Below are 16,677 nucleotides of genomic sequence, written 5' to 3'. Positions count from 1 at the left end.
AATTCTAGTTTAGATGTCTAGACTCCCTTATAATGAATAAATAACCCAATTACAGTAATAAAGTTGCCGTGGAGAGGTGGCTTATCCCAGTAATCGACCGGCATGGGTTCCGTTGCGTGACTCGCCACATTTGTTCGAGCACTTAGAACTACACTCGCGAGCAACCAAATCGACTCAAGCCTTCACGGCGCACATATACATTGATTTTCCTAAAACGATAAATGGTAAATATAAAAGTGATATGTCATTCGAAAGCTGAAGAATTAGGCTTTCAATTAAGATCAATACCATAAAAAAAAACTAAGCGCAGATTTAATGACGCATTTTAATTGCCCGTCAGTGTTAATTACCTCATTAGGAATCCACGCCTTGCGCTACCTGATCCCGCTATAAAACCTTTCCACATCCGGTGTACCTTATCAGTCGCTTGTTGCAAGTTGACCGGTACACATCTCGTTGCATTGTATTCCTTGTTTTCGCAAACCCATGGATACCACACCAGAAGAAGCTGCTCAAGTTGTTGCCTTGCTGCAACAAGGGTTAAGTCAGCGAGCAGTCGCTGCCCAGCTCCACTTGAGCCAGTCTGCTGTATCCCGAGTATACAGACGGTTCCAAGAGACTGGTGCCTTCAATCGAAGACCAAGAACGGGCCGCCACCGCTGCACTTCAGAGAGAGACGACCGCTTCATTGTCTCAACCTCGCTGCGCAATCGACACCTTACGGGCGTTGATGTGCAGCAAGAACTGAGACGTGTACGACAAGTGGCTGTCAGCGAGTGGACAGTGAGAAGACGCTTGAAGGAAGCCAACTTGACACCAAAAAGACCTGCATCAGGCCCCAAATTGACTGCAGGCCACCGACAAGCGCGTCTTCAGTTTGCTCGAGAGCATCTCGATTGGAGCATTGCGCAATGGCGGTCGGTCCTGTTTACTGATGAGTGCAGAGTGTGTCTGCATGGCAGTGACAGGAGAGGCCGGGTCTACCGGCGTCCGGGGGAACGATTTGCCCAATGTTGTTTCGCTGAAACAGTAGCATATGGCGGCGGTTCCTGCATGATGTGGGCTGGTATTTCTCTAGAGGGAAAAACCGCACTTGTTTTCGTGCCTGGAGGCGGCCGAGGAGGCGGGTTAACAGCTGATCGGTACATCACCGACATTCTACTCGGTCATGTTGTGCCCTATGCAGAATTTGTCGGTGAAGACTTCGTGCTAATGCACGACAATGCCCGCTGCCACACGGCACGAGTCAGTCGGCAGTTTCTGAGAGAGAAGGAATTGCGCACGATGGACTGGCCTGCGCTCAGTCCTGACCTGAATCCCATCGAACACTTATGGGACGAGCTCAAAAGAAGAGTTCGGGCCAGGAATCCAGTCCCTGCAAGCGTGGACGAGCTGAAGACAGCTTTATTAGAGGAGTGGGACGGCATTCCTCAGGAAACTGTCAAAAAGTTGATAAGGTCTATGAGAAACAGGCTGCAGGCTGTAATTAGGGCAAGAGGGGGCAATACAAAGTATTGATTTAAATAAATAAATTTTTATCTTAACATTTTTTGTTTAATTTGTATAATACGATACCCATACCCTTTTTTCCTAAATTCCCGTTTTTCCTACAATTGCGTTCAGACATCATTTATTTCAAAAATGATGAATGGATTTCAATAATAATGATATCAAATTAAAGCTGACATCTTAAGCTTTTAAATGACATATCATTTTTATTATTTCTATTCATAATTTTACTTGTATTAATGTATGTTTGCGCCGTCAAGGCTTGAGTCGATTTGGTTGCTCGCGAGTGTATTTGCGGGGAGATACCGCGAACAACGGCGCAGCCTCCACTACATTCATTTGTATAATTAAAACAATTGTCCCCAGTCCCATTTAGATTCATTTACACAAATAAGTCGTATTGCAGCGATTTACGGGCGTCATTTTACGGGGAATATTTGTTGGGTGAAATATATTGCACTGTGTGAGGGTAATGTTGGTTATTATTATCAGCATTGTGGCGCGCCGTGTAGGTGGCGGATTCCTGGCGGGCCGCGGTGACCGCGCGACTGGCGCGACCGCAAATAATTGAGACATCACCGCCCATGGTCACTGCCATATTGTGGTCCTCTGAAACATCCACACACATAATCCCTGGAACTCAGCCCAGTGACCAACGTTTTATTACCCAATAAACTACATCTTCACGTATATGTTCCCTCTTAAGTTACGTTTTTGTAATGATAAAACGATACTTTCGGAATGCTCGGAATATAAATTTTAAAGAGTTGTAATACACGATTGTAAGTATACCCTTAAGTGGTGATTTAAAAGAGTAATACAGTTACGGAAAGAGTCGTAATGCAGTGCTCTATTCTTTCTTTAAAACTGTTCAAAGCGACAGCCTTAAAAGCATTTTAACGGTACATTTCCTCCCAACTAATGGTTATTGACAAACTTTTTCTCGTATTAAGATAGTAGTAAAATGATAAGACCTACGAGAGGTCTACTAAACATGATACTCTTTAAAATGTATAGATATTTTACGAAGATAATTAGTATAATTTTGATCACATTTCCCTCAAATCCATCTGTACTTATATGGCCTATATTTAAGTAAATATACTGTTTTGAATTAGCATAATAAGGCAGTTGAAAGCATACCCATGTAAATGCAAATAGTAGCGAAGTTTTCACTGTGATTTTTTTTAATTTGAATTGTATTAACATTTACCAAACCTATCAGCTATATCAACAAGTATCGAATAGCTGGAAAAATACACGTTTAATTTCCAAGTGCACATTAAGTTCTTACAAATTTAATTGCGCCGTCACTTCTATAATGTCGGTTACTATTTTCGTTCCCCGTATTTTTTTAATTCACCTTGGGAATGGACGAATGTTGGTCCATTAGCGGGTGAACGAGATAAACAGCGTTGGAACGAGAGGGCTGCATTCCGAAACCGTATCGTTTAATCTTAATGGAATCCACGTCGCTTCAGGCACTAAAAAAATTAGGTAAAGGGAATAGAGAGGGCCGTTTAAGCTTAAAATCGCTGTTAAAAATCCATATACCGGGAACCAGAAAGCGGTTTAAGCTATCGCGGCCTTTTAACAAGTCCGGGATGAGACGTTCACTATTAAAATCCAATAAATATTCAAATCCTTTATCGGGATTTAAGCAATAAAGGAATCTGGGTCGGCATTTTGTACTCTAAACTTGATCTTTGGAGTATCTTTTTGGTCGCCATTTTTTTAGGTGTGTTTGGTTTCAAAGAAGTCGCTCACAAAAAAAAAAGTTGAGGTATTGCTGGCAACATTGTGACCAGTGGATGCAAAATGAAATAAAATAAAACCATAACTACGAAGATTCATATTTGAATTTGGCAGCTTTAATGTTGAACTTTATTAGTCACAAAATTAATGCAATAGATTTTTGGTTTAATGTTGACCGTCGGTGGTCCAGGTAAAATTTATCTGAATTAAGAACAAGGTAACATGTCCCGATTTCAGTTGGTCTAATATACAGGATGTTGCAAAAAGGGTTATATACTAAGCCGAAACTGATTTTATTTTCGGGCCTAGATATACCATGCTGCACGGGTAGGTTTCGGCTTAGTATACCTTTTTTTGTAATATCCTGTACACTATGTGTTATATTAAAAGTTTTGTGGTATTGCAGTACGACGAAAATGTGGCTTTATTTTCCGATGCTTGGTGCATGCTAGTGGTTGCTGGTATCAAAAAGTTCACTACTTTTAATATCAATCAATTTCAAACTTTTGCTTTAAGTCAGTCAGAACTATAACCTACTAGCATTTACATAATTAAATTAATGTATGCTTTTAGCTCCGAATACGCCGGTATATCGTTCTAACAGTGAGAAGTAACAATTCGTCATGCCAAGTCCTAATTTATACGCTTTCATTCAAGACTTCCAAACTGCAACTTGAGTTTACCGCTAGAACTGTCGGTTGCTAACATAGGTACCTATTCAGGGTTCCACAGTACAATATTATATTATACGTAGCAGCTTCATAATGTTATTTATTACTTGCATTATAACCTTCTTAAGTGGAGCTTAAAAATAAGGAAATGTAATGAGAAATTTTAGACTTTATTTACTTGTTTGTTGACGTAAAAATTTCTATCCACATCATTAAGAATTCTTTTTGCCTTGAGGTAGCATTGCAAAATCCCACTCTGTATTTAATTGTTCCCCAAAATATTCTTAAACTGAATTGAAAATGCCACTGAACACATTTTAATGCTAAATAAAGTTGGCCAATAGAAATTTTAGTACACAAAAATACCCAAAGCTCTCACATCAAATTATATTGGTGCTTCTCCTTGGAAAAAATAAACCTAATTATAGGTAATTTATTTTGCAGACTTCCGTAAAAAATCACTCTAAGAATACGTGTGTTTTTCAATATTAATTTAGGTAACCAACCCGCACTTGGCCAGCGTGGTGGACTAGGCCTAAACCCTTCCTTCATTGGAAGGAGACCCGTGCCCCAGCAGTGGGGACGTAATGGGTCGTGATGATGATGATGAATTTAGGTAAGTAGGTAGTTATTGTTGAGTTTTCTAAAAAGGAAAGAAAATAAGAACGGTAGGTTAGAATATTCAGAATAATCTAAACAATAAATATATACACATTTGAACAGCTGTAGTAGGAGAGCTTATCCAATTTCAGTTCGGATCAAATATTTGACACGGATTGCATGATTTGCACGCTTTCCGACACTCAACATTTGTCGATGTGGACTTTGAACTTCGTAAGAACCTTTTTTTCCTATACTTTATGTAATCAAGTACTAGACAATAATACTTTCGGTTTTCGGATATGATTGCTGTAAAAAGAACTGTATAATGCCTTTGCATTGCTGAGTATTTTTTTACGTAATCTAATAGTACTTTCCCTTAAATTTCGTTTTGCTGCAATTTGCTGACGACTGAATTATTATTAAAAATAACTTGCAAACTAACCGAAATTGTTATAGTTAATCAAAGGAGTATTATGAAATATCGCCTAAACATCAGAATGGATGGTGATGGTCGGGGATCCTCGGAAGATTTATATGAAACGCCCATCGACAAGCACGATAAAGCTTTTAAATTTGATACAAAAGCGTGGTCTATTGGACAAGAAGAAACTTAATGAAAACTTAATGAAGCATATTAGGTACACATATTTTAAGTACCTATACATTTATAAGTAACACCAATGTAATCTGATGTGCAGATAAACTTTTACTAGGTTTAAGTCACATTATTTAATAGAACAATAATGTAAACTATTAAATAAATAAAATTAAAATAAATAAAATAAATGTTTACGGGATAATTTTGTTGAAGTATTTCTTACATAAATGAATACAATTACAAATATGATGTTCTGTTCGTTGTTTATTTTTATATGAAAACATTTTAAGAGACGAGTAAACTCATAAAAAAATACATTATAATAATGGTAGATTTATTTGCAAACTTAAAAGCCCCAAGTACAGTACAAACAAACGTCATTTTCATCAGCTTTTAATTTTAAATAATATAAAAATCGCTACTGCCTGTGGCTCGGGCACTTCCCAAAACGCACGCCCAACATGGTATCCTCTTTTCACACCTAAGAATTCAATTAATCTCTACGGGCCTGTCGACGCGGCCTCGCAGCGGCTATAAACTTTTTGTTAAAAAAACACCCGAACCTTATCTACACCGGACTGTTTACATGCAAATAAAACGACAATTGACAAGCCACGGATACGAGAATGCATTGTCATCTATCAGCTATTGTTGCTCCCTTAAATAAGATGCAAATGTATTAGAACAGATGCAACTAGTAACTAGGAAGTTCAACGCCCTTACAATCACCTTGCCCGAAGATCGTAAACTCGAGTCGCGATCATAAATAATCTATCACAGCTCACAGCCGATCCAGGCTCAAACGCGATTGTTACATCGGACAATAACAGTATGTTGATCCGAACGAAACAAAGCCTATAACGAAGTAACAAGCTGTAAATTACAAACGAGATTCATACCGGTCATTCATCATAGGAGAATTAATCTTGTAAAGCCTAGAGATATTTCAATATTCGTCGAAAGAATCCCATTTATCGAGGGAGCGGCCTGCCGACTTCCCTTCATATTTCTCCGGGAATAACAAAGGCAGGATCGCGGCGTGACCCCGGGCCCGCTCGGGGCTCGCCGGGCCGCGCTGGCTCCGTGCCGTCGCTCCCGACACGAACAAAAAAAAACATGCGCACGAGCACGCAAATGAAATCGAAATAACGAAACTTCTCGCGAGCCGGCCGCGGAATGAGATACGGCCTTTTGATTAACCATTGTGGAACTCACATTCGTGGAGTCGCCTCTGTCCACAGACAGACCATTTACATAATTCATACATATTTATGCGATCTTCTTTTGTTGACGCACTCATGTTATTGTGAATTAAATTTTGCCTCCCATTTGTCAGTGACGAGTCAATAAAGTTTTTGATGTCTGCCGACAGGTTGCGTCGTTCGGTTGATTACGTCTCGGTATTTCCAAGGTTACACTCCCTTTTATTGCCGTCTGATTTTACATTTAGCCCGAAGGGTTCGTAAGTCACGCGGTGGCCCCAAAAAGTAGCAAACTTCCTTTCCTAGGTAATTACAAGCGAGCTGCCGCCGCCCCCCGCTAGAAACAACACGCAATATTAAACTTTCACATTTCTCAAGATTTCCTGAATGCCTCCCTATATTTACACTTATAAATAATCGATTTTTAGAAGTTTCTATTGGTTTCCCAAGATTATTATTTGCAGGCAAAATTACCTATGTTTAGAGTTGCATTATTGAAGCCTTCCACTCAAATTAATAGACAAATAAAAGATTATACTTCTTTGTACTGATTGTTTCTTTAGTAATTGTACTTGCACTTGTAAGTGTAAAAATAGTTTTTTCTTTAGACTACTCCAAAGATTTAGAGGCGCATTATACTGGTATGGAAGTACAAAAAGTTGGCTCGTGAGGGCTAGCGATAAAACGTGCAATAAGAACGCACTTGATATAGCTGCATAAATGTATGTTCTCCTAGTAAGATGCTGGCCAACCGACAAATCTAGAAACCACGACAGATTCTTTTTATCATTCTCAATGAAATATTTTATCTCAAAGAGAATTATTAAGTATAGTTAAGTTTCCAGCCAGACAATATAAATTACGTCAAAAGGTAGTTTTTTCTTAAATTTTAATTCAGCCAGTCTCTAGACCAATAAATCACTGAACAAAAGAAGGACTCAATAAAACAAGAAGTCAAGAAGCCAAGTAGGTATGGTAAGGTACCCACGAAGATAAATCGACTCATTTAAAATTTCTATTTTTAACTAAAAATTACCGAGCTTGATAGATACGGTACTGAGTAATAATTGGAAACGATAAAACACGTATTTTATTAAACCTTGACACATTCTATTGTGGCGAACACGAACTTTCGAATTCTCATGTTCATGTAAAAGGTTTATTCCACAAAATGTGCTACCACAAGCACAAGCTACCATAATCTAGGGTGTGTGTCGGTAGGTACGTAGGTAACAACTAGTCGCCCAAGTGTACGTGGAGGCGCCAAATAGGTAGGTACTGTAGGGCCGGCCGGTAGCCGACCGTCGACCGGTCAGCCCGGCGACCGGGCCGCGCCGCCTAGTACTGCACGGGCCAGCCCACCAGGCGGACGCCTGCTCCAACCGGCACGACCGCACGCTCCATGCGCCAACATAACATAAACAAACTCATAACCTTAAAATTAAAAACTTTTCCAAAGTGCTCAAGACTGTGTTGTGAACTGGAACAGTGGTGTGTGCAAAAGTGGGACGAAAAAGTTTTTGGCGGGATTCGCGAGTGACAGGAATGGCCGATAGAGCGCGCCACAAGTAGCCTGCAATTGTTATCAAATGCTTCCTATTGTTACGTGATAACAGTAAGTACACTGTTCAGCTTTTTACCCTTTTTTGTTGGCTGTTTGGCCTGTTGTTCGTTTAATTGGACAGTGAACTTTGTTTTTTGCGCTGAATATTTTTTGTATGTTTGATTAGATTTTTTTGTTTTGTTTATCGCTCTTCTTATTGGATTCTAATACAATGTAAGCATTATAGAAACTAACATCCGCAAGTAGATTTTTTTATTCATATTAGGTTTTTTTGTATAAAATATGCATGGGGAATGACAGTGTAGAGCTTTCAACGCGATCGACTCAAAAACAAGTTTTAAGGGATGTCGCAGATTACAGACCGCAAATAAATAAAAACGCAACACTATTTGTTAGACTTGCAGACTCCCATAGAAGCCTTCTCAAAGAGTATCGTACCCGGGGACTAAAAGCAAAATCCTTTACTGAGGAACATCAAAAGAAAAAAGACATACTTAAATCCTACCGCTCGTAAAGATCTACAAAGAAACTATACAAAGCTTGATCGCAAACGTATTTTATCATAAGATTCTCTAAGACTTTGATTCGAGATAAACCCTTTGTGCGTACTTCCTGCGCCCTTTGACGCTGGCAGTGAGAAGTTTATGTGTGTGTTTACACAATTATGTATTTGTGAGAAGACGAGTGTGTACGTATGTTTACTGTGCGATTGAAAAGGGTTTATTCTCATAATAATTAGGTATGGGCTTAACCGAGGAAGCCGGTTTCCATTGACCGGTTTTTGTGGGTTGATGTTTTTTTAAAGCCTTTTTGATGATTTGGAGATAACTTATGGGACTTAAATATTATGGTTTGGTTACTAGTGAAATTAATACCTACCTCCGTGTAAGTATTATCCGGAAATATGTGAGTCATAGTTACTTATAAATTGGATTATTCAAAAAACATAAATTTTATCCACTAAGTTTTGAGTTTACTAAAAACTATAATAATAATAACAATATAACCTTGCACTTCCCGCCAGCAATCTACTAGGATAGCATAGCAGCAAAGATCGTGAGATCCCGCGCTTTCGTATCTTAACGACGGATCATTGTCTACTTATCACCACAATAGAGTCGTTGGCTCCTTGCCCCTCGTTAGTCCAATTTAGGAATTACTGCCTCCAGATTGCCTATTTGGGTTCCTATGGGCTGTAACTTGGGTAGTTATAAGACTCTGTTAGCATTTAATATAACGCTTTTCTGACTGCATAAATTAAGCTTTTAAGTATGTGTCAGTCAAGACTTGGATCAAAAAAATTGTGAACGGTTGTAAGAGTTATTTATAGTTACTTATAATTCTCCTATGCAGGATATTGGTAGCGGTACTGAAGGTACAATTTTTAATTTTACAACCAAAAACATTAACTAGCAATATGAAAAAATATATATTTTCACAGCAAATGATAAAATCTAACTTACAACCATAAAATACGTTTGCCAATTAAGTTTTTTTTTATTATCCCTACTGTTTATTATAATAATATATTATCAATGCAGTAGCGAGGGCTGCGCCTGCGCAGCGCGTTGAACTCTAATGTTCCGCGAACTCCTCTTTATGCTACGAGAGCGCGTAGCGCCGTAGCGCTTCACAGACATTGAATTATTAATATCATACAACTTATTACCACTTTGCATACATAAACAAAACACTTTGAATATTAATGTGACATGGCTGAACGGCCTAGGACGTACTCTATAATATCTCATGCAAAGAACGCTAGCATACGATGGCTCTTCACATCTCAACAAAGGTTGAATAATAAATAATAATAGTATTACATACAACAAAAGCTCCATGCAACGTGTCTTTCTGTAGTTTCCCGTTAGATAGCACAGGTCGTGGGTCCTGCGCCCCTGGTAACTCGATGAGATTAAATATTCTCAGACTAACTTTTGATCCACACACTTAACATATTTTATAAATAATGTAGGTATGTAAGTTAATGTATCTTTAATGTTTTATTTTATGAATTGCAGTTTTATGAATAAAGTTTTTTTTTTCAAAATCATTAAAGTCATTCTGCCTACTATTAAAACATTTGTACTACGGCATCATATAAATCCCATTTACACCAATCTGTCCCAAAATCTTCTCTTCATACTTAATAACATAAAATATCATAAGCCTTAGCCGGTACATATCAAATAACATTTTAATCGAGGTTTTCATCTCCTTCTAACCAAGCGGCCATACTTATCGATCGATGAAAGTTTTTAAGATCCTAAAATAAATAAAAACTGGATATTTTTCGACACAGCGGAATGTATTGTAATAGTTTATTAGCTTCTCCGTTATCGTAACGAATGGTTTATTGATAATCTTAGTTAATATCAACTATCTTTTACTTCTTATTACTTAATGTGGTACTTACGAATACATACTCAAAGCAAAGCTAATTTAAAATTATTATTCGGTCAGAAATACGCTGAAATATTCATAGTACTTAAGGTTTTAGTTTATAAAAAATAAGGTAAAGGGTAACACACTATATTTGCATAAAAGTTTTAATTCGAGTTTCTTGTTGCGACACAGCTTTGGGTCGATCCAATTACTTTGTTTCAAAGTAATTAATTATACGCAACAAAGCCACTGTACGTAATTAAACTAGAAACAAAATGGATTTAGTCTTTGTATTAACCCAGACTTTCGTAAAAGAACATAAATAACTCAAAAATACAGTTCCAGTTCTCAGTATTATGTAACCTTAGTACAATTTATTGAAGATCATATTACTTTGTAGCAAGTTAATTGTGTAAAGTAGTTTACTGATTGTGTCCTATTTTCTGTGTTCTAGATCTATTACGTTTTGTGTGAAAAAAAAAACGTGATTCGCCGCCATAAAGATTGACGTGATATACTCCGATGGCATGCTTTCGAGTTGGGGTTATTTCACACCCCAGTAGTGCCCTGTTCCTCTTTTGCGGTATTTTTATTCGATTTAAATACGAGTTTTGTGGAGTTTTTTTGTTTAAGGATCTTTGTCAACGGTATTAACATGATACGTTTTGTAACTTTGATGGTTTAAATACCATCAATGCCAACAAGGCCAAGATGATTATTTAACTTCATCCCGAGGTGGGGTCTAACGACGGGCCAGAGAGTGTAACAAAATTAAATAAGTAGGTACTCATTATAATAAAATTATAATGTTTGCCCTAATTTACTAATGAAAAAAAAACACGTTTTATTATAAGTATTGAATTGAATATAGGTTTTTGTTTTTGATTAGCTTTGTTTTCCTACGGTGGAAAACTATTAATAAACGGGTAAGAATTTACTTCCGTAATCAAACCAAAATCTAGTTTCAGTAGCCATTGGTCGGTTTATTTGTTCTGACTTATCACAACCAGTAGCCAGATCTAGGTCGAAGGTAAGCACAAGCTGTATCTGATATTAGAAGGTACAGTATTTGAGTGCCATGCTTGTTTTAGAGTTTTAAGTTGTAAAAGTAAGTTCAAACTTAAGAAAATGACATCATTGTCAATTGTATTGTTAATTGTAATGATTCTTCCATATGATTTATTCAAAGTCTAGATACTTCATCGTGTGAGGGTGAGGACTCGAGGTAACATAAAGGCTCGTGTAAAAGAGCCTATACCCATCACTTTTGGATAGTTTGAACTCATTTTCGACAAAAAATACACGATGAATTCTCCTTTCAAGAATAACACATTACCATTACCACACACAGCACACGCCAATATTATAAGAAACTTTTTCATTCGAGTTTAAAAATGTGAACCTCTAAGCTGTTTTATTCGTAGTTACAGATGTGTACCTTCTCTATAGTTTGTGCTAAGATACGTACGTGTTTTCCATTATTCATACGATTGTGTCGTCGACATACAGTCGTTAGCACCATGACTCATTGAAGAAATTTAGCCGGGTTCAAATCTGCGGGTCCGATCTCGGCCTTTGCTTGATCTGATAATGGCAACTAAGGAATTTTGTTACTAAACTGTACAATGGTTCTCTTAATTAATCAGTTTTGTTTTATTCAATTATTTACATTAATGTAGATTCATGATTGTTTGCAGTCATGTATTTTATAGAGTATATAAATAGTTTGACACTCTTTCGTTATTTGGCTTATTATATTATGTCAATGGATATAAAAATAATATAACGGTTACTTTTTATATGAGTATACGATACACGGTAAACAGGCTCTGTATATTTTTTTTCTCTAATATAGGTAGTTTTCTGTGCAATAAAGGATATTCATCTTGTATATTAAATATTGTATTGTTGACATCACATCAAACAAATATAATTTGAGTAGGAACATAGATATATTATTTAGGCCTTATTATGAAATCATTCCAAAATAATAACAATACATGAACCAAATATATCCGAAACCTCGACCCTATTACGTTAACCTTGAGTTAATATTTGAATGACAGCTCTTCTTTATTGAGCGTATCAATTATTTTTCCTAGTTAGTGTAAAAGTACTTGACATACGTTAAAGTTCTTACGGTCGATAAAACGTGGGCGATTGCCTACAATATTTCAAGGAAAATAGAACGGTGTGGGGACTGCGAGTTTTACAACGTTTGAGTGGCGAGTAAACGCGTATGATGTATGGGAGAGTCGCCACCTAGCGCCATACAAATTAGAGTCGATTTTCACTGCTCGATCGGTTAAGAAAAACCTACACTAGGCCTTCTGATAGTAAAAACAAAATAATTGATATGTTTTTTTTTCTTTAATAGACTAGCCTGGCCATAAAAATAAATAAGGTCATAAAACTTTGAATGATGACAAATTGATATTGCGTAAGTTTTGATATTCTTATTTTATCGGTATGTTTTACGTTTTGATTAAATAAGTTTAAGTAGGTGTTACTAATTTACATAATCATTACTATATCTACTAAATTTTTATAACCACTGAGTAGAACAATAAAATTTGGGTAGTTACAAATAAACGGTCAATTGATCAGTGGCAGGCTCAGTCCTAAAACGACTACAACAAAATATTTAATGAATAAATAATTTTACTCCAGATATGGCAAAAGCTCTGAATATTGAAGTAGGCCCGTGTCCAGTGTATTTTTTTAATTGTAAATACTTATACAACTACCTCATATCCTATCTCGCTCAGGAAGGACCAATCCAATGTATTGATAACATCGGTTTTAACCTTGCAGCGGCGTTGAGTGTGGTCGACACGCGATGTCAGTGTGACGGTATATTTGACCTATTACCACCGCCGTTTTAGGGTTGACTGTGTTATAGGAACATCGTAACTTTTGAAAGATCTAAGTAACACAATTGAGGCCGTCTTAAATATTACCACACTCTTACACATACCCAGTGAATATCAAATTAAATGCGTAGGTAGTAAAAAGCTCTCTTGTTAACATGTTTTAATTTTAATCTGCATTCAAAACTATGCAACTATTTAGGAGTGTTTCGTGCTTATTCATCAATCAACCAAGTTAATAATAAACTTATCACTTTAAAGGGCATTTAATAAACATAGTACATACTAAAACCCTTTCAGAGACTTGTACGGACTAATTTTATTCTAATGAATTCATAATAATTAGAATCAAAATTGGCAAATGCCAAGAACTTGTATACCTACTCCAAAGGTCAGCATTGTATAGATATAAAAATTGTTATCGTGTTGTAAACCATTATCAATCACTGACTCAGGCTTTACGTCACCGAAATGTGAATAGGCGAAATGACCTTTACAAAGTCTAGGTATACTATTTTATCAACAAATCTAGGTCTGTCATTACATAAAAAAACACAAACACATTCTTAACGTGAACAGGATATTAGAGTAATAATAGTTTTTCGTTATTTTAGTTCCTATTAAAATATACATTTTGTTACTGTTAATTATATCGATTATTAGAGTTGGGTATGTACTTTATGCCTATAATAAATGCTTAACGAGACTACAAAAAAGATTCATCACAACCAACTAATTAAATATACCACACATGTAATTGTGTTCATCGTGTAATCTAGTAATGTTTTTTCTACTATTACAGGACACAGTTAGGATAGGTCAAACCTAACCATCCTATAACATAAAACAGTTATTATCCAACAATTCCTGTTATAAATTATACGCATTTTGCATTTAATACATCGCGTATGTCATTTGTGCGAGTTTGAAATGCTCTGTCGGCACCAGACCGCGTTTCCTTACAGATTAAATAATAAGTTATATAAATTATCCGTACCGATTAAATTGAATTTATTAAGTAAAGGCAAGGCCGATAGCCGTAGCAGAGTTTCATAGGGAAAAAGACCGCATGCTAGGCCGAAGTCTACGTGCAGAGTAAGGAAAATTCAGTGAGTTTTGTTTTTGATTAGCGCAAAATATGATATACTTATGTACTTGCGACGGATGTAAAAACAGCCACATAAAAACAGGTTTTGCTGTGTTAAATGACCGATGAAAGCATCTTATACTTTTATCGAGTTTTTTACACTAACTTTTACTAAATTGATCCAGCCAGCCATGAGTTACGAAAGATAAACAATGACCCTTTCATAAGTAGATTTTTTGTGAACCAGAAGTCCTGAAATACTGTAAATGAAACTTCTGAAATGCTTTTCACCGGGTTTATTCCCAGCGACCACTATATTCACTCACAGTCGAGCATCAAACTACGTTCAATTAGTTGCCGTCAGTTAAGTGTATGTGATCGGATCTGAGCCTGATAGCTTATTTATTGACAACGAATGGTCCGATGTGAAGCTACAGGCGGCTGCGATAACGCTTAGTACCGTTCAATGCAGCTCCAGGATCTGTGTTCCATAGGAGGAAAGGCAGAGTCAGACAACGTTAACTTTGCAACAGAAACAAGCGCCAAAACAAGAAGTAACTACTGTTTTTTTCTTGCAATTAATGACAACGAAGTAGGTTACAGTTTTTGTTGATGTAATTTTTGCCATAACATCGATTGTCTTCAATCGTTTAGGGGTTAAACAAAAAAAAACACTTCTCTATATAACCCAGTGCAAATTCGGACTCCATCTAGTTTACACAACTATGTTGCTATTACAACGAATTTAAAGATTAATAATGATACTAATACTTCACGGCTTCAACAAAATATAACTGGTAACCAAGATGCGATACAGTATTTCAAAATGTGAACAAAACCTTACCAATCTCGTTTCAATAAATACAATTTTATATGTTACTCGTGAGAGCAAAATGACAGGCCTGAAAGGGCACCCAGTAATCTCGAATTAGTTTTAAGATAGTCCCTCGACCCGCAAAGGTAAAGCACAAGAACAGCCTTATCGACATTTATTGGCCCATAAAGGGTAAGTTAGGGTATAAAATAAATTGATAAGCATGACCCTTTTAAGGACGTTTTGGTGTCTATGGTCAGTTAACATTAGAATTCGATCATTTTATAGTCCATCGTAAATGAATCTTTATGACTTGTTTTGGGTTTATTCTGTACCTGTATTTAGGTGATTTAATGTTTTGACGACCCTAGACGCAAAAGAGGGGTGTTATTTTATTAGGGCACTAAGTCATTTTTTATCCACATAGGCAGGTATATCTGAAAGTAAAAAAGATTAAATTGTTGTAACCTTTTGAATAATTGTATTTCTTATCGTAACATAGACTACCTAAGTCTAACATAGTCACTTGAAATTCACAGGGAATAAATTTGAACATGAACACAGATAGTGGGTATCTATCTGAAAGTTTGGAGCAATATGTCGAGCTGTGGTACAAGGTCTAGGGGGCGATTCTACTAATAAAATCATAAATATAAGAGTTTATATCATTACAACATAGGTTTATCAAATAATATTATACTATTATACCTACTAGACGCCTTGTGCTTCCCATGATGAAAATTTAGAATCTCTACATTTAGTGGTAGACATGCAGGTATAATACAGCAATGTAGCTTTCTGAGAACCTTTGAACTTCGAATTTGAAAATATGAGTTTTAACGGTTTTATACCTACTTAGTGAGCTAAAAATAATCAATCTATTACATTTTTCAGCTAAATAAAGTTTTTTGCAACATCGTACAGAATAGCCTTCGACCAGGAGATCAGATAGCAACAGAGTGTTGCGGTGTAGATGGCGGTAACGGTCACTTCAGGAGACGCGATTTATCGCGGAACCGAGCCAGATAATTGTTTTCACGATACCTCACAATCACAGCGATATAGACCCTAGCGTCCGCAGCTTAAGGTATAACACTTGATGGTATAAAATAGCTGGCTGGAAGTAGATCGTGGGTGCGAGAAATAGAGACGCCGTCCACGGTGTTGTTCGATTTTTAAAAATAATTGCAACTGTCCATGTTGAGAGACTCGAGTGAAGACGACAATAGTGTTCGATTTACAAATGAAATAAAATTTAATGGAGTACTTTTACACTGGCTTGTTATCTAGTTAGACTTTTTCTTTTACACAACAAACGGACGAACCTAATTTGTAGAGTATTTTCATTTTACACTATACAAATATCTAATTGAATTATTTTCTTTTTATTTCATTCGCATTAAATACTTTTAAATTTCGAATGTCCGAATCAATTGTGAGTTTGCGGCTGTTACAAATGGGTAGTCTCGTAATTTAATTAATGGAACACAACGAACCCGTAAAATATTCATGGGCCGCTGACCGAAGGGACCGTGATTTGCAATTGTCCCATACAAACCATTGCTATACGTCATAAACTTTACAGCGGGCCCACTAGCTCTTGCACTTATTGCAGATAA

At 36.6% G+C, this 16,677-nt stretch overlaps 1 protein-coding gene across 1 annotated transcript in view; it reads left to right on the top strand.

Annotated features, from left to right (window-relative positions):
* Positions 1-7,671: 7,671 nt before the first annotated feature.
* LOC119693963 (cadherin-86C) overlaps positions 7,672-16,677 on the top strand; it is a 53,263-nt gene continuing 44,257 nt past the window's right edge. The window contains exon 1 of the mRNA XM_038119035.2: positions 7,672-7,953. The gene's annotated coding sequence lies outside the window, so the exon portion shown is untranslated. The remainder of the gene's footprint in view (positions 7,954-16,677) is intronic.

This window comes from Plutella xylostella, chromosome 12 (genome assembly GCF_932276165.1).
Source record: "Plutella xylostella chromosome 12, ilPluXylo3.1, whole genome shotgun sequence".
Lineage (NCBI taxonomy): Eukaryota > Metazoa > Arthropoda > Insecta > Lepidoptera > Plutellidae > Plutella > Plutella xylostella.
This window is presented reverse-complemented; position numbering and strand designations above follow the sequence as displayed.